Consider the following 24,363-nt stretch of genomic DNA (forward strand, 5'->3'; position numbering starts at 1 on the left):
GTACCAGTGGGAAAACTGTAATTCTACCTTTGTACAGTACTATATTAGAAGACAGAATGACCCAGTACTAAAGAGATGAGTTCTGATGAAATTAATTTACTCACAGACAGTCCATATTGCTCTCTCATCCACAAGAATGCACAGGTACAGCTTCGACAAAGATTATAAAAAATGCTCATGAAAAAAATCTAAAGAGAAAAGGCCCTTAAACTTATATTAATTATAATCAAAGTGCATTTATAAAATATTTTCCTCCCACTACCATGTCTCAAAGACAAGAAGAATCACAGAGCTTCAGAATGACAAACATTAACCAGTCTCTCTAACACGACTCTTAACAGGAAAGAACAAGTAAGTGCTAGCTATTCTCAAACGTTATGGACAAGCTGGGTAGCATTATACATATAACGGATGTTTATAGCATATTCACAATGGATTACAAAGATATTAAAGTATAACTTCTGCTCTGTTCCTTCTTGCATTTATTGATCAGTAGCTAAATGGTTAATCAATTTTTTGTCAGTAGTTACTCACTGTAAATATAACTTAGAAAATGATGAAAAGAAAGCAAAAGAAATTAGTATTTCAGTTTAGTCACTAGCAGAAATGATTTTTCCAGCCAAAACAAAGATCCTTATTAAATGTACCTGTACAAAGATCCAGTGGGTAAACAGACATAATCTGGTAATAAAGGTTACATATGGGATGCAAATTGGTTCCAACATCTGAATGTAGACAGAAATCTTGCAAATGACTTTATTCTTTCTAATTGACTGAACCAAATATCTATAAAACAAACCATCAGTGAACTTGGATGCAGATTCTCAAACATATGTAGGTAGGAGTTTGGTGACTAAATACCTTGCAGGAGCAGGCAGCCTCTATGTGCAATATCTAAATAAAAGTAGAAGGGGAAGGTTGATTTGTTTTTCACAGATCTGTCATCACTTTACTCCCAGCCGGCTGCATAACGAAGTATATGAGACTTCCTTATTCATAGACTCTTCAAGTTTATTCAAATAGGATGATTACTGCTCTATCAGCTGTCAGAAAGTAAAATAACTAGGAGAGACCTGTTTGCTCTTTAAAAATAGTTTTCTTTCCAGAAGAGTGTACAAATTGTATTTTACATCCCTGAGATTAGAAGCAATGAACAAAAAAGAAAGCACACTGTATTTTAAATGTGTTACTATTGTTACAAGGGAAAAAGTCTACTAGACCTGTGGCTATTATATTGAGCACACCAGCTGGCCAAGACCAGCTGACCAGCTTGCAGTGGAGGGAAGGCCATTTGTGCTTTTGGTAGAATTTGTGTTAAGTTGAAAAAAAGAATAAAAGCTCCACAAATTGAAAAGAAAAGAAAAAAACAAGCAACAAACCATCCAAAAGAAGAAACAGAAGTGGAAGAAACAAGCTTTCATTGCTGATATGGTTCTTGCCATTTTGATGGTTAAGTATGAAACAACAACAAAGCTCACAATGTTGATTATCGACTCTTCTTCAGAGGTAGTCACAGTGAACTTTAAATTATAAACGCTCTGTATAATTTGAAGGAGAAGGTGAATAAGGGATTTGCAGAGGATGTTAAAAAAAACCAGATGCAGCACTTTGGCAAGCAAAACAGCTAAGGATGCTCTATTTGATCAAAGTGGGAAAAGCACTTATGCAAAACTGTCTGCTTTGTTTATAGTCATTGTCATTCTCTCACATCATCTGCCTCTTTGCATTATTGTACTGTCTACATTTTTTATTTACCGTTGAATGATCAGTGAATCAGTGTCCAGTATATTTTTCTATGATAGATTTATTTATATCTATTGAATTCTCTAACATTTTGCTTAGAGCAACTACTATAATCTCTTTATGAATGCTAGTTCCTTCACTCATAACCAGAAGTGGACAGCATATAAAGAATAACAAAACTATGAGCTATGAAAAGGATTATGAGAATTCCATGTTGAAATGGACACAAACCCCTGGTGTTATGATGTAAAAAATTAATGGTATTTCTGTCTTTTGGGCAAGGAGAAATAACTTTTCCACCACACAATAAATTCATTAGCCTTCCTGACCTCATCAGTCCCACCTTACGCTGGATATAACATCAGAGAAGAACATCTGTTTGACAGCCATATTTTTAAATTCAGTTTGTTAACAGTCATAGTTATTACATTATCAGTTTGAAATTTATTGCTTGAGCACCACCTCGTGGAAATTGCTATAATTGCAAAATATTCTTGAAATTTATCCATATGCATATATTATATGCCCAGAAAAGGCAACACTGATATGTAAGCAAATATCAATTTTTAATATTTTAAATAACATTAAGATAATAAATATGAATATAAATATTTAGTTACAAACAGCACTGTTACTCTGAATATATCTGTTAAATACATAATTATACATTTTATATTCTTCTTTCATGAGAAATTTTGTGCCCTAAATGGCCAGGGTATATATTACTTGCTCATTTTTCCAGGTAATCATAATTAATATAACCAAATAAGTTCTAAAAAACTATTTAATGTTGCCATGTTGATTGTGCACATTAATATGCCTTGCATTTATTATTATTATAGATAATTATTATATATGTACTTATTATTACAGATAACTAGTCATCCACTTCTCTAGTTATTTTGACAATAGCCCCCGCACATTTAAAATAGGGACATCTGACAAATTATAATGTATTTCAAAACTTTTGGAGCTTTTATTTATTTTTTTTTATTAATTGCTTAAAATATTTGGAGCTCAAACTGTCCAGAACTTACTAATGAAATAACTATGTCACCAATTTATGACATACTAGGACAACAGCACATCTGAGATAAAGCAGTTTTTAAAACTCAGGATAAGACAAACTGGAGCCAAAAATAAACCACTTAGAACAAGAGGGCTATACTGATACAGAATGTGATCTCTTTCAGGATATATTCAAAAAATAGAAAAAAATATTTCCTACTTGAACCAACACAAAATTACCATTTTATATTCAAAGGAAGACAGTTTTAAAGAATTAAGAGAAACAGATCCATGCCTTTTTTACTGACTTTGTAATGCAGCAATATGCTTTTCTTAGAAGCTACTAGATTCAGTGGTTATGCATTTTCTAAGAACCCCACAAAACAACTTGGCTTCTAAAAAAATAAAGGCAGCTAATAGATTTACGTTTAAGCTTTTTCAATTTACTTTCAACCACTGTTTGTATCTCACTTAAACCCAAAATCTGATTAACTGAGATTGAGGCTTAGGAGAGTTGCAGCCAGTCCTTCCAAAATGACTGGTCACAGGTAGCCTAAACACCTTATTTCTGGCTGGGTTTTTTTGATCACAGGCCTTAAGACAGCTCTTGATAGATACCTGTACTGGTTTTGGCTGGATAGAATTAAATCTCTTCATAGTAGCTTGTATGGGGCTATGTTTCGGATTTGTGTTGGAATCAGTGTTGATAACGCGGGGATGTTTTAGCTCTTGCTGACCAGTGCTTACACAGAGTCAAGGCCTTTTCTGCTTCTCATGCTGCCCCACCAATGAGTGGGCTGGGGTGCACGAGAAGTTGAGAAGGGACAGAACTGGGACAGCTGATCCCAACTGACCAAAGGGATATCCTACACCGTGTGACATCATAGCAGCAATAAAATTAGGGAGAAAGTTAGCAGGGGGAGCTGCTGACTGGGGACTGGCTGGACATCAGTTGGTTGGTAGTGAGCAATTACTTTCATTTGCATCATTTGTGTTTCATTTTTCTGTGTTTTTTTGTCCTCATTTTCTTATAATTTATTATTATTACTATTATTTATTTTGAATTATTTACCTCTTTTATCTCAACCCACAAGTTTTCTCACTTTTACCCTTCTGATTTCTCCCCCATCCCTCCCTGTGTTTGTAATAAACTAACCACTAAAATAATTAAGCACTTTATGCACATTAAATATGGAATACATATGTTGCTCAAGAACATGTATAGAGCTAAGTGTTTGTAGTATAACATATTTTCATTGCCAGTTGTCAATAATAAACTCTTACAACAGTTCACTTCAGCTTACGCAAAACCAGCTTGTTTTGTCCCCACGTATACTACTGAAAATGCGCAAGAAATACAACAATCTTTCTATCAATATGAATCAATATAAATATCAGACATTTAACACAAATCCACACAACCTTTCAATATAATTAAACAATTGAACATTAGCACCTTAAAATTATTTTAAAATGATTATATTCATTTTTACAAAAGAAAATAAGGAAGACAAACAGCCCAACTAAATATTCAAGGCACATAATCAAATAGATAAACCTCAACTGCTCCATGTTTTGTAACTTCTGCTGCCTGCTCTCCCACCACATTCTAGGTGTCTCTCTATTAAAGATATATCTAGGGACCTGACCACCCCACTTCCCTTATCAGTCCTTGATTATTTACTAATAATCATCCTAGTCTCCTTTGAAAGCAACTAAGTACCAAATTTAGAAAAACATCTAGCAAGCTATTTCAAAAAAACTTTGTTATCACAGGGTGTGTCAACACAGTCGCAAACAACTGTTTAATGCTGCTTTCAAATAAGTCATCACTTCTCAATACTTCATATTTCCCCCAGCATCAATCCAACACTATCAGTATATAAAAAGTGGTGGAAATTATATATATAGATGTACATCTATAACTGAAAGGACCCAATTTATAAATATGTCTTATTGATGTAAACTCAACACTGCCTTTGTTCAGATTTAGGAGCTCTGAGTCCACAAGAAGCTGTATTGGTAACTGCTTTATTACCAGGTTTGTATTTAAAAATATACACAAAACTGTTTGTGACAAGCAAAAGGTTATGAAGCACTCCAAAATGTCCTCCCCTGCCTAGACATGTATAGGTTTCTGTGTCCAAGGGCAAAAAGGCAAAGGCATTAGTGAAGTAATTTGGAATCAATTTATAAAAGGAGGAATCAACAGGACAGATAAATATAATTTTATAGCACTGCTGATGAAGTCATTACGCAACGAAAGACAGAAGCACTGTTACTGGCTTCACAGCTATTCCACCAAGTGATCAAAGCCGTATGTCAGCAGACATTCTAACAATCAGATCAAAGACATTATTAATAAAGCCTTTAGAATAAAGCATTTTTAAAACATCTCCCAACTTCCAGAAAGTGTAGTTATAGGCAATAAACAATACATAGCCACTGTTAAATTAGTTCAGTAAGCAACAGCTTAAGTGCAAAGTCATGAGAATGTATTTTGTGGTTTAGGTTTATGCTACCTAATTTTCCAGGCTTTATTCCATGTGGATGGATTATATCTTCTGTAAAACATTTCCTGAAGCCATTTAGCCTTTAAAACAAATCAAGTCATGAAACTGCTGGTCAGCAACTTCCTTTAAAGTTAGTTTCAAATACTTTCAAAGCGTAAAATGTGTTTGCGGAAAAGAGGAAAAACTATTAGAAACCAGTTGGTCTGTGTCCACAACCACACAGTGTTGTCATATATTAAAACAAATTAGATGCTTCTTCCAATTTCACTTCTTTCTCAACAATAGACAAAAATACCAACTCTCCTTAAAGGCTAGACAGTACCTATTAAAGGGTACTGGATGAAGTGCAAACTGACCTAGAAACACTGGTATCAGTGATCTTCCTTGAACATGTGGCAAATGTTCTTTTCCTTTGTTCTAAAAGGACAAACTCTTCCAGGTACTTTCTGATGACTTTCAGTCCTTTTGGGTGAGTGGTCACGTCTTTTGATACCACACTGCACCTCATGTGAGCAGATTGCCCCCGTGTGATAACAGGTAGGCTCAGAGTCATGTTAAGGATTACGAGATTTGATTTCATAGCTTTTTCTTGAATTTGCACAGATGGTGACTGCCTTTTGATCCACCTGTAAATGGCTATTTGAGTTGAATATTCATGTGACACCTGTCATAGCACTTCATTTGGTAACACTGGCTAGGGAACTTGTTTCTGATCAATCTAACTGCTCTATGACTTTGCAGGTCATATATACTCAGAACAAGGCTACACTACTTGGATTTTGTGAACTTTTAAAGCACAGATGCCACTTAATGTTCTTTCTCTTTCAGCCCACTGACAAGTTTTACTTATTTATATTTTTAGGCTGAGAGAAAGGAGTGATTTTTGAGTCTTGTCACTGTCAGCAAGAAATGGATTCTAGCATGCAGGAATACCCTGCACACTTGCTATGTTATTTGCTACAAACTGCATAAGCATCACACAACTTCATGGAAAAATTTATTTTATCCATCACCATCTAATCAGCATCCACCAGTGTTGCAATAAACTTGCTATGCACTGCCTGCTTATCAGAACACACACACTGTTGTAACTGCTAAATATAGATAATTAATTTATTTACCATCATTTGTAAAGGCATCTGTCATAGCTTCTGGCTTCTACTGGAGAAGAAAATTTTCCAGATTAGTAGAAATTTTTATATTGTGATGAAGTATGGTCAGCTACAAATAATATAACTCAGGGCTCATACCTTTTTCATTTTACTCTCTTTTTTTACCTCATATACGGATTTGGAGACGTATCCCTAAGCAAGTGTGTGAGAGACTGAAGTGTCCTATGACTGCCTCAAAGCTTGCTTGTGTCTGTGCAAACCTCCACGAGAAGCTGCTGCGGCCTGTGAATTGGTCTGGGGGATGTCGCCCAGAGAAGCAAGAGTGTATTGAAGGATTCACCCCCCCACTTCTTTGCGGTTGCATTGTCCGGACTCTTTAGACAAGCCTCAAAGGGGCAGAGGTGTGCTGAGCTGGCCCCATCCTGTAGCTGTTTGTGGCTCCATTGTGTAGGCCAGACCCCATGCATGCATTGCTGATGAACTGACAAGAGGCAAACGTTCCTGCCCTGAAGCCAGATGCAACAAAACCTGTTGGACCAGAGGAAAAAAAAAAAAAAAACTAAAGGCAAGCAGATATGTTAATCAGCGGATACGATGAACTTAAAAAGGCAGCAGAAAATTTTGCTCAGTATGCACCCACCACCGAAGAACTGAAGACTGAGGACCAACGGGATGCCGCTGGATCCATAGTGGTGACTCTTCTTGCAGCCCTATCCTGCATCCTTGCTTTATTTCTGCATTTTCCTTCCATTCTGTCCTAATGCTACCCCTCTTCCCTTCTTTAATAATAAATAACCTGTTTTGGGTATACGGCATTTGACCTCGTTTGTGTCTTAATCTTGTTCTTGGGATCATATCGAAACCTCCCCCGACATTGGATCGGGACAAAGCGTCAGTTCTGAGTGTCTACCTAGCTACAGTGACCATTAGTTCTGGTTTTATAGCGAATACTTGAAACTGAATGATGCTTATTATTATTAAAGACAAATCTTTATACATGAAGTAAGGGTTGGTTGTAGCAGATATAGCACTGCCTCCTGCTGAACTGAACAATCATGAAATTTTTATTCTCCGTGCTGTTTTGAATTCATTGAGAGTAAAGTATGTAGATCCAGATCAGTGCTACAGAGATCATTAGCAAACCTGTAATTAAGTGTAGCTTCTGTTGGTAACTCAAAGTTAGTAGGAGGTAAACTGGCAATTTTATTATTTTATTTATATAAATTTTATTTATATATATAAATTTTATTATTTCCAATCAGATAGCATTTGGATTGCACAAGAAAGTTATAATATTATGCCATCTATCTGACCATTAGTCAAACATTCTGTTTTCCAGTTTTACAAGCAATGAATTCACTCAAACAGCTCTGTGGAATAAGATCTTAATGCTTTTATGTTTTTAAAGCTCAGCTGAGAAAAGTATGTGGTACCAGTGCAAAAATTATTTTTATAAAATCCAATCAGTTCAAATTGAAGAGAAATCTGCTTTTTCTTCATTCAATGTCTGATGAATTTAAAAAAAAAAAAAAAAACAAACCCTGGTTGCATTAGAGTTTCAACATGTTATTCTCTTCAAGACCTCAATTTCAAATTGAATAGTTATGTTACATGCCTTTACATGCTTATTGTTGCAGATATTTTAATAGGCTTGCTCACTTTCTTTTTTCTTGGTCCAATACAAATTGTCCCAAAGTAGCGATTAGATGTGTATTTCCCATCATGCTAAAAAAATCATTTAGCCCACGGCATTAGACATTAAGGAAGTTTTATTGCTGTAATGTCTTCATGCAGCTCATATCCTCCTGCTCAGAATTGAATGAGTTTGCAACTTCAACCATCTGGGAATGCCACTCCAAATAAACTATATACTACTTAGAACTTCTTCAGTCTTTGATTATCCCTACATATTTGAGAAAGAGCCCAGGATTCCCACCTCCTATAAAAAGGAGGTGAAATATTGGCTAGGTGTAGTTGTGTCCACTGCCCTAGTTTTGTTTTCATACTTTGTTCAGGCCTAAGAGCATTTCCAAGTAGAGTTTGCTGGCAAATAGGTTCCTCATCTTGATGCCTATAAATTGCTGAATAGCAGTATTTCGAATCCAACCTCTATGTCATGTCTAACAGAAATTATTTGCTAGAAATAATACAGAAGTTATATTATACTTACCAGTTTTATGATCAGAAAACCTTCCTTTAAAATTGTGATGAAAAATATACTCTATTTTGACAGGGTTAATAAATGGCAAGACGACAAAGCCAGAGGAAATCAGCCACTTTCAGAGTGACACTATTTTATACTTTTTTCCCTGGCACCATGATATATCAACTATAACTTAGAAAAGGAACAGCATGTCTTAAAGGATCCCTGACACACTGCACTTTCTGTAGCGAGACGAAGCATTTTTATGCACAATTACTAATTCAGTAAGCTGAAACTTAAGATGATCCTCTTTGAGTACATCTGTCATCCATTTTAACCTTTGTAGAATCATCTTATTTTAAACAAGCATATTCTAGCTGCAAACGCATTATGATTTATCCAAAACTGTATTGAACTGATGCAACCTGACATCTTCACAGTCTATCAATGAGTGCCCTAATGTCAGGATTTAAACAGATGAGCAAGAAAGATCAGTAACCTTATTAACGGGTGCTAAGGTGTAGAGAGTTCTATGTTTCACTGTAGAGGACTTACAAATATTTGCAACCTTATGATGCTAATTAGAAATAAAAACACTGGGACGATACTAAGATGAGCAAAAACTGTCTTCCAGTTTGGCTAAAAATAAATAAGCCAGGGTACAAGTGCTAATGTGAACCAAAATCATATGTTTCATTGTGTGTGCAAACAGCTTGCTATCACAGGAATTTTTTCAAAATCTACCACAGATTTAAAGAGAAGATGCTTTTCCCAGTCAGTTATTTACTAGAGTTAAATTAGTATAAACTGTACCAATGTAAGCATCAGAATGAAGTCTGTGTACATTCACAATATGGTGCTGGAGGTAAACTGAACAGAATCACATATTTTATAAAATTATGTACGTGAGCTGTGTTTGTAAGATACATATATACACCACCAAGCAGTAACTTTACAACTAAAACTCAGTTCTTCCTACTTCAGAAAAAATTGTTGCCTTTTAAGATAATCCATTTTACTATGAATAATAATTGAATGTCATTGTTCTTGGCTAGAACCTACCTGCATTTTAATTTTGCAGCTGCCTGACACTTCTGGAGGAATGCATACTCCATATAATGACAAAATATGCAAAATATTTAGACACAATAGGATGAAAAAAGTCACAAAATACAATTCCTAGAGCATGTTTCAAGAGTGCTCCATCTATGCATAAGAAATTAATTAGCAGCATACCAGCAAATAGTGCTTATGAGTATGTATATATTCCATATTTATTGTAGCAATATTACATATCACCAAGGGAAATTACACAGTGATGAACACCTGTTTTACATAGGGAGCCACTAAGATCTGCGTTTATCTGTCCCAAGTTTCTTCTCATAATAAAAATGTTTGAAAAGACAATACCTTAACCCCTTTTAGTAAGCTCCATGTAAAAGAACTTCTTTAAATGTTTTAAGGAAGTTCCCTGGAAGTTACACCCATAGGAAGAAGCCAAAGAACTGAACCAGAGAACTTTACTGATACTCAGTTTTATTCACCAGCAGTAAGTAAAGTTTGGAAGCAAACAAACTTCAATGCAAGGGTGTGGGTTTTTTCCTTAATGTCACCTTTTTCCTTTGTGGAAACACCTTCTGAAATTAAGCCCTAGCAAAACCTTAATGCAAGACAAATTTATTTTAATTGTCTTTATTAGGAAAAAGTAGTGAAAAGTTAGTATATTTTGTTTAAAATGGTAATTTTCTCTTTTCTTCCCTTTCTGTTTTTCCATAAATGTTGGCGGAGAAGGTTAGAATAATTTTAAATAAGATAATTTTAAAACTGGGTCCCACATTATTGTCACCTCTAGGCTAACAGTGTGTAATATAATTGGAATATCTAAAAACTACAGTGGTAGCAGAATAACAATAGACAATGACCAATGATCTTTTACTGCAGCATCTTAATTTTTAATAACTTTTCATACAAAAAAGATGCATTTTTGACATTTTATATATTTTTAATATACCTACAAATAGATGGTAGCTTTAAGAAAAATTCAGTTGCGAAAGAAAAATAGCAAATACTTTTTACAGAAAGAATTCAAAGAGAAGTCATAACAAGCTAAGGCACAACTGGACTTATTATAACCAATCTTGGTTATAATATACATTTAATTACTCATAAAGTATCCAAAAGCACACATTTCCCTCCTCTCCCCTGTAGCTGGTCTACTCCTAGCTAGACAGCAGGTTTTGTCAGAAATTACCCCATCAAACAATCTAAAAGCACATGTTGAATTTATGCTTTATAAACTAATAATGAATAAAACCTTTTTCTTTGTCTAACCACTCTGGCAAACTATATTCCTTTGCCAAGTATTGATGTTAGTAGTATAAGAAAACATTAGCTGTTTCAAATTATTAGCAGGGGTTTGGGGGTTAGGTTTTTGGATTTTTCTGGTTTATAAAATTGCAATAAAGGGCTATATAGTGTTTGACAAACTATATTCCTTTGCCAAGTATTTATGTTAGTAGTATAAGAAAACATTAGCTGTTTCAAATTATTAGCAGGGGTTTTGGGGTTAGGTTTTGGGGTTTTTCTGGTTTATAAAATTGCAATAAAGGGCTATATAGTGTTTTCTTCCAGATGTCAAAGTGCGAAAATTGCACTGTATCTTGCAATATTACTTTTCCTCTTAAATACTTAGAAATTGTCCAGGTTTTACATCTTACATACATTTAGAAGCTGCAGGGCTGTTAGAAGTTTATCAGCTGATAAATCATGTATGTGTATATTGTCAGCAAATTCCTTTAATTTGTTAGTTCTTTCATTGAGTACATTACAGAAAGAGAAAGAAACCACTTCCAAAGTGTGGACATTTTCCAGAAGCATGGGCTTCAAACTAAGTCATGTAAGATCAACTAAGTTGAAATCAACACAGCATCCGTCACCTACCCTGTACTCCTCACAGGATATGGTCAGTTTGACGGGCATTGCAAATATAGGTTTGCCCTCAGCTCCCGTAATCATTAAAAATGCTACTGCCGGTTTTCATTTATTAAAAATATGATACACATGGTTTTTTTTCCACATTGCAACTCTCCCAATCACTGTAATCTATGCACAAAACCCATTAAAAGGGGAGACATAGTTTTAGACTGACAATCAATGAAAATATCCATGTCAGAAGTATCAGGAAATGTCCATATGTGAGAATAATTCTGTCTCTGATACCCAACCAAATCCGGAATGGAGATTCATGGGTAAAGCAAAATCAGCCTGCCACATTTTCAAAGCTGGTACATGATGGCTTTTTAAAAAAATGCAATAATATTTAAAAACAGTCTAGCTCATTAACATGGATGTAGGGGTTTTTTTATAAAAAGAAAGTAGGAATCAGATTAAAGATTTTTGTTTCATTTTAAATAGGTAGATATTCAGTTAAATCATCACATCTTTTTTAGTGCTTACAGATTATTCAAGATAATAATAAGACTATATTACGAATTATTATGTTATCAAAATATGAAGTGAATGAAGACTTAAGAGAAGGATGAGAGCAGGTGATACAGACTGCCTAGCACTATGGAAATGAAAGACACACACACAATAAAAAGGGGGGAAACAATCAAGAGTGAAAGTGAATTAATATGGCATTGTGGTGTGTGTTTGAAGCACTCATATATACAAAAAAGAACAAATACAAATGGAGTTGCACTCATTTATAAGAGGGACAGAGTCTGGAAAAAATCAGTAGGAGCTTGCTACAACAATTAAAATGTAAATATTCATTAATGTTTTATTTTTGTTTGAACTAAAGCCCTCTTAAGGCATCTATACCAAATTAATGAAATAATTTTGAAGCTTGATTAAATAATAATTCTATCTTTTTGTGGATATAATACAGATAGATACAATTCAAGTTTTGCAGTTTATCTGTAAGTTTTGATAATATTTGCTGGTGCAGATATTAAAATGCCAGTAGAAGGGCTCATAATATCACCCTAAAGGTTAAAGAAAAACTGAATATTTGATGTGCTTTTCATGGCTTCTGCTTGCTGCATATAGTTTAGAAACTGTTCAGTCAACCTAATTGTACCTAGTAACTGGGTGGATCAGTGGCAATATGCAACCAATTTTAAAATAATGACCAAGACTGTCCAGCCACCTGATGCATTTACATAAAACATAATACTTAAGGAAACAGTGATGCTATCTTTTAGTGAAGGAAAATTGGTAGTTATGATTAAAATAGAGAACACTACTGTGTCCTCATGATCTTAGTGTGCTTATATTCCTGAAACTAAAACAAGTATTTCCATAGACTATCCCAAGACTTAAGTCTCTGCAAAACTAGACAAGTATTAATGCCCCCTCTCTCCAAACACTTTAGAAGACACAAAGTCCCTACTTTTAATGTTTCACAAAGATGGTTTATAAATTGGGATCCTGTCTTTTTTTTTTTTTTTTTTTTCTTTTTTAATACAACACTTAGTATTTTAACCATGTCTGTTTTCTAAGCCCTGAAAGATGCTTCAGATTCCTTTCTTGGTAGAAGCAGTGCATAACTGCATTGTCTAAATGAGAGCGATCTAGGAACAGCAGCTGGAGTTAAGGCAGTTTTTCAATAGCAGTAATGCCTCCTACATATTGAAACAGTAATACCAAATATTAATCACTGTTAACATATAAGCTAGCAGGCTCATAATTTTCCCAGCAATACCCCATGCTGTTAGCAGGTGCTTATCCTGCTGAGAAGAGGTTAAGTGGATACCGCTGATTCACTGAGGCAGGTGGATTGTTACCTCTGTTGCATGAAAGGGAGTAGGAGTGGCCCCCTAGGGAATGACACGATTTTAAGATTAGAACAACTACTCCTACCGGAGAAGTGTAGGTACAGTCTGGCCCAGGGAAAGTCTTCAGATGCATTTTGTTGATAATCTGTTAATAGTGACTAATCTCTAGAAAGAGATTTTACTCTACAAACTTTGCTGGTTTTGCTTTTAAGTCTTCTCACACAGACTATTAGGTAATAGCTATTGGAAAAAATAAGTACATCTCACTAAAAACAATTGCAAAATTACATTTACAGGAGGAAAAATTAAAATCTAGACCTTGGGGCTTCACAGTTTAATATATTTTCAGCTGTTCTCTATTTGAAAAATAACTAGACTCACGAATGCTATGACTGATATAATTACTTATAGTCCCTGAGCTCTAATGATGTATTGTGACTGCATGGAAAACAAAAGATGGACAGGTGTGTACAAAAATAGGAAGAAAGGTCTCAAGCTATGTCTCTACTAGAGTTAGCAGGTATGATTCCACATAAGTACGCAAAAAAAATCTGGCCTTTTCATGTTAGCGTGGTAGCAAAGACTGAGAAAAAGCAGCAGCACAGGAGTGGCATACTGTCCTAGCAAGGATGCTCAGTATTGGAAGACAACTGAAACCGTTGTGCTATAGCCTACATGGCATAAATTAACTAGCACAAGGTTAGCTTAATTATGCCTACACATGCTACAATAGCATACTCACTGTATGTAGCTATATCTTTAGTTGCAAACCTATCAGAAAAAGTGGGAGAGAACAGGTAAGTAGCAAGTCTCATAACATCCACTCAAACCCTGAAAAGACAAATATAATATATGAATTATACTTTATCAGCTATTGAAAATATCTCTGGCACACTTAAATATCACATAAAGTATGCAAAAATGAAAATAGCCTTTTTAAAATGGTGCATAGTTATGGATAGCAATGCTCACAATAAAGGTATTATTACCATTACATTTATATATTTTTGTTGATTCAGAAAGGCCGGTGTACATGTTTAGGAAAAGACAATCAAATTATGAATGGGCTGACTCAAAAGGCCCATAAACGATATGCTTTATAAAACATGCATACATTAAGTCATCATTTGTCCTATACTTAATTAGTTCAGTGGTATAGTAATAATGTGTGGGCAAACTCTGGAAAACTAATTATGAGAGAACTATTTTTATATTTTTTTTTATTATTCAAGCCCTCACCTCTGCTTAGATTCTTTTAAACTTTGCATAGTGTTACTTTTTTGCCATTCACCTGTTTTGCATAAACAGTATACAACAAAGCACTATACAATAAATGCTCAATAGCTCCTGGCCTTGAACAGCTTATTCGCTTAATTGTGCATCCCTTGTGGATTTTTCATAATACTTTACAGATCTAATTTAAATACTTTTACAGATTCATCACATACATTCTCTGAGGCACATTTACTCAGCTTACTTTAAAAACTTCTAATGAATTCTCTCAATATGTAATTCTATATTCAGTGTCATGATTTGAATTAAATATTATTGAACAAGGTGTTCATTATTGGATATGAACTATAATTAGAGCAATATTAACCTTTACTATGGTAATGGTTTGATTCCCTTTTCTTGGAAGCTTTATTTCCTAGCTGTATAAAGAACTTAATCTGAAAATCTGCCTTAAATGTAAGGGAGACATTAAGCTTTATCAGTCCCAACTATACAGAGGCTGGAACTAAACTATTAGATCTTTCCTTGAAAAGGTAAACATATCCTCCCGCTATTGTGCCACCAATCAGCAGCACAGAGGTGGCTAATTTACTACAAACAATATAATATATGCTAATACTACGATGGGACCTAGATTTTCAAGGTACCACATATTAATTTTGAGAATGATTGCTCCACTGATGTATTTATCATCAGCTCTGAACAGAGAAATCTGTCCCTGGAAAGATTATGAAGCACATCCTCTTGGAATCCATTTCTAAACGCATGAAGGACAAGATGATAATTGGGAACAGTCAACATGTATTTAACCAAAGGCATGCCACATATCACCAACCTGACTGCTTTCTATGGCGAAATGATTGGCTATTTGGATGGTAGAAAGCCTCATAAGTAATATCGCTTGACTTTAGTAAAACTTTTGATGATGTGGCAAGTGTTCTCATTTGGTAGTTGAGGAAATGTGAACTGGAGGAAGAGATAAAGCTAAACTCTTCATAGCAGCAACAGAAAATACAGGACAATAGCCACAGCAGCTTGGACAAGACATTAGGAAAGTCTTCTTCTATGACATGATGACTCTTCACTAGGAGAGTGTCATAGTGCTGGAGGCTGTCGAATCTCTAACTCCTAAAGGTTTTATAGACTTGATTAGACAAAACCATAGCTAACCTGGCCTAGTGCTGGCAATAGTCTTACTCCCAGTATGAGGCAGGACAGAATGACCTGCATTCCAAGATCCCTTAAAACCAACATTAATAAGATGTTTTGAAATAATTGAAAAAAGGCCAAAATAAAAATCACATTCTCAATCTCTCCCTCCAAAATTTAGAATTCCAGAAATATATACTGCAACAATACAAAAGCAATGCATATTAATACATGGGGCTTTCATCCTTTTGGATAGTTTGATAACACAAATACTATCAAAAATATGTCATAGATCATAACCCCATCAGCACATTTCTGCATATGGTAACCCTCTGACATATGCACCTAGAATGGTACACAAATACAAGCAATTTTATACAACACTCCTATTAGATACCTCTCATTTGCACTACGGAACCAAAAAGGAATAGGAGATACAGGAGGTGCACCTAAGGAAAAACCTTAGGAAAAACAAAAAACCAGTAAGCTATTTTAAGCCGCACATAGTCTTATTCATGCTGATGTCCAATTTATAGATTATGCTGCATCTTCTATTTCTTGCAGGCAATGAAAGGTATTTTTTATATGTCCAACCCACAATAATCTACAAAAAAACCCTTGTATAATTACTGTATTGCCACCCTATTTGATTTCTGCTCAGTTACTCAAACAAGGTTAATGGCCCAAACACATTTAGGTCATCTGACTAAAGCAAACCTTAACAGACAAACTATACACAGTTTGCAGCAAGATTTAAAAACCATTGTACTAAAAACTGTGCCTTGAAGTTACCCTCCAAATCCTGCTATGTCTCATACAGGGGCTTTACACAGAAACTGCATCATTTGGCTAACTTCTAGATGGTAGAAATGAAAATTTTATTTCAGATAAATAAAACCATAATGATTTCTGGCCTAATTTGAGCTTTATAATAAGGCTGACAGCACCCCCTCACCCCCCAAAAAACTACTCACTACAACACCTACTCTCCACCCCCCCGAATAGAACATAACTCACATTGGAAATAGCAAGTACAAAAAAGTAACTCTCATTACTTTTTCATTCCAAAAGATTTTTAAAAACAAATTATTAGAGAAACATTGTATCTTTTTAAATGAACCTAGAGCACAAAATCAATAAATGGGAAGCTGTAGGGAATAACATCCTGCTTATCCTCCAAATAGGAGTAGCACAAACAATGATAACATTGTATTATTATGCTGATGAGAGGCAAAACAGCTACTTGAAAAAAAAAAAATTCATTGCAGTGCTCTACTGGTATACCTTAGCCATATTTTGAAGAATGAACTTTCTGAGTGTGTCACTGAGTGTGACTGGCTTGTACCACTTCTATTTAGATAATTTGGTATAAGAATTTATAGCAACATGTTAGATTTGAAAAGGGTTCATTTTTAATTACTTTTAAATTTAAATTATGTTTAGTTCTCAATCTAACTGAAGACATTACCTGTAACTCCCCAGAAAACACTTTTTTTCCTTTAAAGCAGAGAATGACTTCAAGAAGAAGCACCAGGTTTATCTTGGAAAATAAACACTGAAAAAGCACAAGCAAAAAGGCTTTGCAACCCAGATTCTGAGGTAAAAGGTCCTTGAATTGGCTGCATATGTGTATAACCCAAATTAATTTTAAATTAAATTTTATTGTAATACATATTTTACACACACGAGAGGTTTGTTTTGCACACCCAATTCCAGAATTTATTAGTTTATTCACTAAAACTTTTGACCAAATGACTTCAAAAACAGTCAGTCACATGGAAACCCATTTCAAATTCTTCAAAACTTAATTTCATTTTAATATTGACATATACGAAGAGGAAAAATATTTTTTGTTCCAATTTTAAGTTATGTATGATCTTATACAATAAGTCAATTCCAAAATCTTAATTGAAAACAATTACTCCTTTTCTAAGATATATTTCGGTATGTGTACAAAAGCTATATTTTATGCTTTTAAGACACAAAAGATTCATGGGGGGAAAAACATAGTCACAAATACATAGTAATTTTTCATAGTCTGTACACTGCAAATCTAGTCATAGCTAGGCAAGCCGCTGAAGCTAGAAACTAATTACAGGTCTTGTGTGCCATACTGCTAAAAAAGCCAATCTCACCTAAAAACTGAGATCCTGTGCTGAATCTTAAGGAAACCTGATGGAAATATTTTTATGATATGGAGAATGAAAATGTGGAATCTGTGATATGGATAAGAGTAATCTAATTCAAGTAAAAAGGTTTGTCATTTGTCTGCCTGTTTTTGACAAAGATTAACAAAAAAAATGAAGACTATGCTCACTTCAGTACCAGTCCAGATTACATCCCAAGTGAGTATCCTACCATTGGGTTATTCAGAAGTAGCTGAGATTGCATGCTTTGCACTGTAACTGTCTTTCACGCATTTAAAGGATTTAGCTCGTCCCAAGGCACAAAATTTCTTTTCCTTCTTTGGTTCTTTAGTGGGAATAGGAGAGGAGTGGATTTCAAATCACAGAAAGCATTTCCTGTTCAAGTCTGTCTCAGGAACTGTGCAAAAACTTACATTCTTTGTACAAAAGACTGTAAGCTTAGCTGAGAGTGTGCAATGCTCTTCTGAACAGTCATGTCAGGAGAGTAAAATAAAAGGATATTTACAAATTATTGTTATTATAACTTCTGTTATAAAACATAATTAGTAAATCCTCTTAGTTTTCAGTTTGGAATAAACTATCTGTAACTTTGTTATGACAAATCTGTAGCATTAGGAAGAATAATCATATGAATAATAAGGACATAATTAAATTTTCTTTCTATACCTACAAAATTGAATTCATAGGAAGAATTACAGTGATAGCTCTACACGACCCTTTTTTCCTCTTATCCATACTGTTATATTGTGTTGATACCATGATGTTCTGCATTCAAAGTGCTTGATTTTCTCTATGTCCAACCGTACAAACTTAACCTTTACAGAAACACACAGTTTCCTCATAAAGCAAATGAATAAACATCTTTTAATCTGTTGAATAAATGCGAATTTATCCTAAGTGGTCTGTATAATCATGTCCTTCAGGTGAAAATTATTAATGAAAAATAATCTTCTTATAATCATCCTGATTCTTCCTTTGTATTTGACAGCTGACCATTCTTAATTTACTCTTCTCTGCACCATAAGCCCTGCATTCTTCAAACACTAAAATAGAGAAATACTACGAGTCACAGTAACATGAGCTGCAACATGCTGTTTTAAATTAACACACTTTGCTCTTAAGCTCAAAAGAATTACAAATTTCACTTTAAACCGTGACTATGTTGCATTACACACAGTGAAATTCTTTCTAAAACAGAGCTCCATGGAGGACACTACTTTGACAGAAACTAAAATCTTCTGTGTTCTTAAACATCTACTAACCTTCTAATGAGCCTAAGCAAAAGCTTAGAATCAGGCACTACAGTTCACAAACACTCATTCAGTTCAGCTATTTCCCACTAATAGCTAAGTTTGAAAATGAGTCAAACAGAAATGGAAAGCTGAACAATTAAGATTCTTCCCATAAGCCCATCTCTATCATTTTATTAAAGGCAACTGGGAAAACCCATACTGAATAACTAATTCAAATTATATTTGTAGAAAACAAATTAATGTAATAATTTTCTTTCTGAAATTAATTTAAATCTCTGTGGATGCTCCAGCAAATTTACTCTTTACTATGCATACAAAAAGTTATGAAAAGCCTTACTACACTGCTTTAGGCACAGATTCATTGCCTCGTTGTTGACTGTAATGGCTATTCCCATCCAGCAGGCTTGCTTTAAAGCAAATATATTTTTGCTCCTACATTTGTATCAGAAATTCTGAATATTACTCTGCTGTCTCTCTAGACTATAAAATGAAATAATTTCTAAGCCTAATTAACGAGGATGAGTAAATCATATGTGAAGTTCTGGTTTTCTGTCTTTTACAATCTTTTTTCAATTTCCTCCAATCAAATGGCTCGCTCCTTACCATTTTCTACCTTATCCTACGTTTTTCAGGATTAAATTTTTCCAACTATTTCTAAGATGTTAAATTAATGTTCTACATACTTTCAGGCATGAAGTTATTTAGGTTTTTCCAGAATTCCTTATTGAAAGGTCTCTGTATTGTTATGTATATTGCATTGAAAGAACTTAAATCTTTTTGTATTAGCAAAAAGATATTAAGACTTTTGTAGATAATGGAATTCACTTGCTTTATGCAATTCTATCCCTGAAGCAAAATATAGAATTTAAAAATTATTTTCTTACCATGCTTAAGCAAGGGGAGGAAATACTTTTTTTTTTCTCTAGTTACTCTTCTGAGTTCTGCGTTGGCTGATTACAATGGAACCTAAGTGTACTTAGTGTTTTACAAGAACAAGCATTATTCTATATGCAGCCATATCTCACTAATACATGTTCAAATTATTTAATCAAGGCAACACTGAAAGCATTTTAACTTCTAACTTGATGTTTACTTAAAATGTTTGTAACCTAACGTGTGTCTTGAACCTACATCTCTAGATCCTTCCAAAAAACCCTAAGGAATATGTTACAAAACTCACTCTTCTACATAACCTACTGTGTGTTGTGCTATGTCTTTCAAAGGCTATCATCTACCCATTGAAGGGAATGAGCTATTAAAAACAAATCTTCTATTGGTGGGAAAAGATGGAGATGATGCAAAACCAAGGATCATCCAGTGTTACACATAAAGCAAAAGTATATACTTTAAGAGACTAAAGTTATGAAAAAATCATAGATTCATTATGTGTCAACATTCAGATTTATATCAGTAAATACTATTTATTAGGGTAAACATGAGTATTCATCGATTCCTCTTGAATTATGAGATAATGTACTATAACCATCTGAAGAGAAACATGCTTCTTTGCAAAACTGGGGACTGATCTTGAGCATTGAAAAAGAATTTTCCAACTAATTAATATATTACAATTACCACAACTTAATTATGTATTAATCTGATATAAAACACCTAGTGTGGATGACAGGTGCTGATTATCCATCATCAAACTGAATCTTCTAAACCTATCAGACTTTTCAAATGGGTCTAAATCTAAACTACTGTCTCAAATTATAGGTTCAATTTGAATAGTCAAATGCAGCATGGAAAGAAATCAGTGGTTATATGATTAATCTGAACACTTACAATTCTGCTAGTATTTCAGTTAATACATAAAGTTTGTTTCAAGTTAGCTTAAAGGTGATAAAGTCAGATTCTTTTGTTAGTATTAACAGTAGCTGGTTTTTAAATTATTCAAACCAAGCCTACATGCTGATCTTCATTCAGATGGAAAGACTGATAATATAAAAATAGAAGGCTCAAATAAGAAATAATCACCCTTTGAAGGTGGAGAGCTGTCTCTTTGAGGTGTGTGAGGCTTACTTCAGCTTGTAAGCATTAGAATGTTGATAAAGGTGAAAAACAATAATGAGACCCAAACTGTCCCCTCTGAGATACTTCTATTCATTAGACTCCTGCGGGTATCTAGGAAGAATTAATATTTCTGATAGCAATCACTTTTTAAGTTACTGCTAAATATGAAATAGACCAGTTTCCAATGGTGCTTTTATCTATTAGATACTTATTAACATCAGATAAAAAGTGTATGCATAAAAAGGCAGAAGATAGTTAAACTCCACCAACTTGAAGACAAAGCCTAACTGCAACCTATTTTTATTTAGGTTAATATCCATTTGTCTACAAGCTTGTTTGGAGGATTTTTTTTTTTTTTTTTTTTTGATCCTTTCCCAGTGGAAAATACTAAGCCTACCTCATGAATCAGAATTAACCTTATTAATTTCTACTGCAGTTAAACTGATTACCTTGTACCACTTTTTAGGCAATAATTCAGAAAACTATTCTGTCTCCTCTTTCCCCTCCATTCTTAGGCTTCAATAAATGGAAAAAATTTGACCAAAATATCCTGAATGTTCTTGCATGGGCACCCATTAGAACAATTGTGTGGATTGATGTATGCAGAGAATAAAAAGGGAGAAAATTATAAGACAAAAATATTGAAAGTTTCAAAGTATTAAAAAAAAAATTTGCACTATTTTTCACACTGGATTGATTTAGATTTAGGAAGAATCAAGAGTGTAGATACAGACTTCAACACATTCTTGCTGACTCATGACTTGTAGAAGCTCTGCATTTGACAAATGCCATGGATTATCTGGGTTCAAAGGTGTTAAGCAACAACATAATGAATAACCACCAATTTTCGTCATTATATCTCCTTCACGTGAAGCTAGTAAGTACTCTCCTTGCTATACTGCACTGTATGTTTCTCTCCTTGCTACATATCTCAGAGACACTGCAAATGATGTTGCAGACAATGAGAATGTCCTTTTAATCCCCAGTAAGACGAACTGCTTGCATAACTTTAGAATGGACTTTATTTAAACAGTCCATTATAATCTGAAGTTTGAAAGATTGATTAATTCTATACATAAAAATTGAATAATTACTGAGAAGATTAAAATATAAGATTTAGCCAATTTGTGGAAGATTTTCCTGAGATAATAATAATTTGCAACCATTCAAATTTCTGAGATTTTATAGAAAAATGCATTCAGGCATTCAATAAGGTTTTTTGCCCCAATGTGCAAGTTTCTTGATGACTTAATCTATACAAAAGAGTTTCTATTTTTCTGCTTTCTACTGGGAGTAGCCTCTGGTTTTCTGCTTGCCCTCTGTAAGTCCAGCAGAGAGTCACCAAGATGATTCGGTGGCTGGAGCACAATGTACAAGGAGAGGTTTAGAGAACTGAGTTTGTTTAGCCTTAGGGAAAGCAAGCTAAGGGGGAATCTTATCTGGTCTTCAACTACCCAACAAAAATATAAAAAAAGACAAAACTCAGTGAAGCGCACTATGGAAGGGCATATACCCCTCAGGTACAGAATCTGTAGTTTTTCCCTAGGGTACAGCTATAAGTTACTCATTCTAACTTGGTATGCACTGTGATCAGGTTTTGTGTCTCTAAGGGTACACTTTAATTCCTTAGCATGAGTAACAGACCTCAAACAGAGAAAAGGCACGTGTAGTGCCCTCACTTTATATATTTCTCTATTAATTTTCTCTATTAAATGGGTGAAGGAAGATGCACGGAGAACTTTATTTCTTTTCTACCTTAATGTCAAGTAATGGTAAACAAAAAATAATAGGCATTAGCCTTTTAACCAGAAAAAGTGGTTACAGCACTCCTACTGTATCAGCTGTTATATTGAGGTTTTTCTTTTTTATGTCCTTTCAGATATTTCTACATACTTCCTCAAAGACTGGATTTATATCGTGCTAGCACACACAGACTTCACAATATGAAATAAATTCCATAAGCAATAGCAGAACAATAAAGATTTTTGGTTCAGAGACCTTGCCTAAACAGAGGACAGCAAAGATAATTGCCTTTGCTTTTCTATCACTAATCTCATTTCTTCCGGGAACAAAATCCAGTGGACTGTAAGGTCAATGCCTAAGCAGACAGGTTGGTAGGACCAGAGAAAAAGTACACTTTATTTACCTCTTTTCCTGTACACACTAGGAAAGGAAAGAGCTTGATGCCCTCCTCCAGAAACCAAAACGCTTTAATATGGCTCTCAATGCATAAACTTGATATTATGAAGTTGCATGTATGAGCTTAATTTTTGCACATGACAACCCACAGTAAGGTCAAAAGAACTTCTCTAAATGGCAAATCGATGCTCTGCCTGCACAGCTGGATATCACTTCCTTCTCCTCCCTTTGATATTTGTCACCAGTTCTAAGACCCATTAAACTCAAATTTCTTGAAAATGCCACAGCAGAAAGCAAAAGGAGCTATGTTGAATTAAAAAACATAATTATAATAATATTGCCTTCTGAAACCTGTCCCAGTAAGATCAGGTTCACTCAACATCCAGATTTACCGTTACCTTTCACAGAGTTCAGTGTTTAGTAGGGAAACAAGTGATTAATTTGGTTTCAGAGGTTTAATGCTACAGGAACTACCAGCAAACTAAACTTTTGCTTTTTAGCCAATAATAACAAGATTTGTAGACATCGGAAATTGTTAGAAATGAAAGCAAGCATACTTATTATGTTGATAAAATCTTTTAGTGATAATGTAATGTTCCTCATGTTACACTTGGCACTATATATATTCATTTTTGCAGAATGTTTTTCACTCATATCATAGTTTTCATAATAGCAGAACAGACTTAATTACTTAAATAAAATGCAACAAAGTATTCAGAATACATTCAGAATATTTTATCAGAAGATTATATTTTATCAGTATTATATTATGCATGACAAATTCTTCATTGCTGAAGTTCTGTATTGAACAGAGCTGTCTTTATTATGTGTTATGTATGAGCAGAGCACAAAAATAATTTTTTAACATTTGAGGATTAGATGCTCCAAAAAAATGTTCTCTTGCCTTACAGTACACTTCACAGGGAAAAAAGACAGCCAGACAGTTAACCCATGGGAATTTGTGATTCAGCAGAACATAGTTTCAGTTCAGATGAAGTCTCATTTTCCATTTTTGCACGACGGTTTTACAACAGTTTCCTAGATCCTGGATTGATGTCTGAAGCCCTCTTTCATGAACAGCAAACTCCAGTACATATACATGAACAGATGAATTCATATTGTTTATTAG

This window comes from Strix uralensis, chromosome 4 (genome assembly GCF_047716275.1).
Source record: "Strix uralensis isolate ZFMK-TIS-50842 chromosome 4, bStrUra1, whole genome shotgun sequence".
In the NCBI taxonomy this organism is placed as follows: domain Eukaryota; kingdom Metazoa; phylum Chordata; class Aves; order Strigiformes; family Strigidae; genus Strix; species Strix uralensis.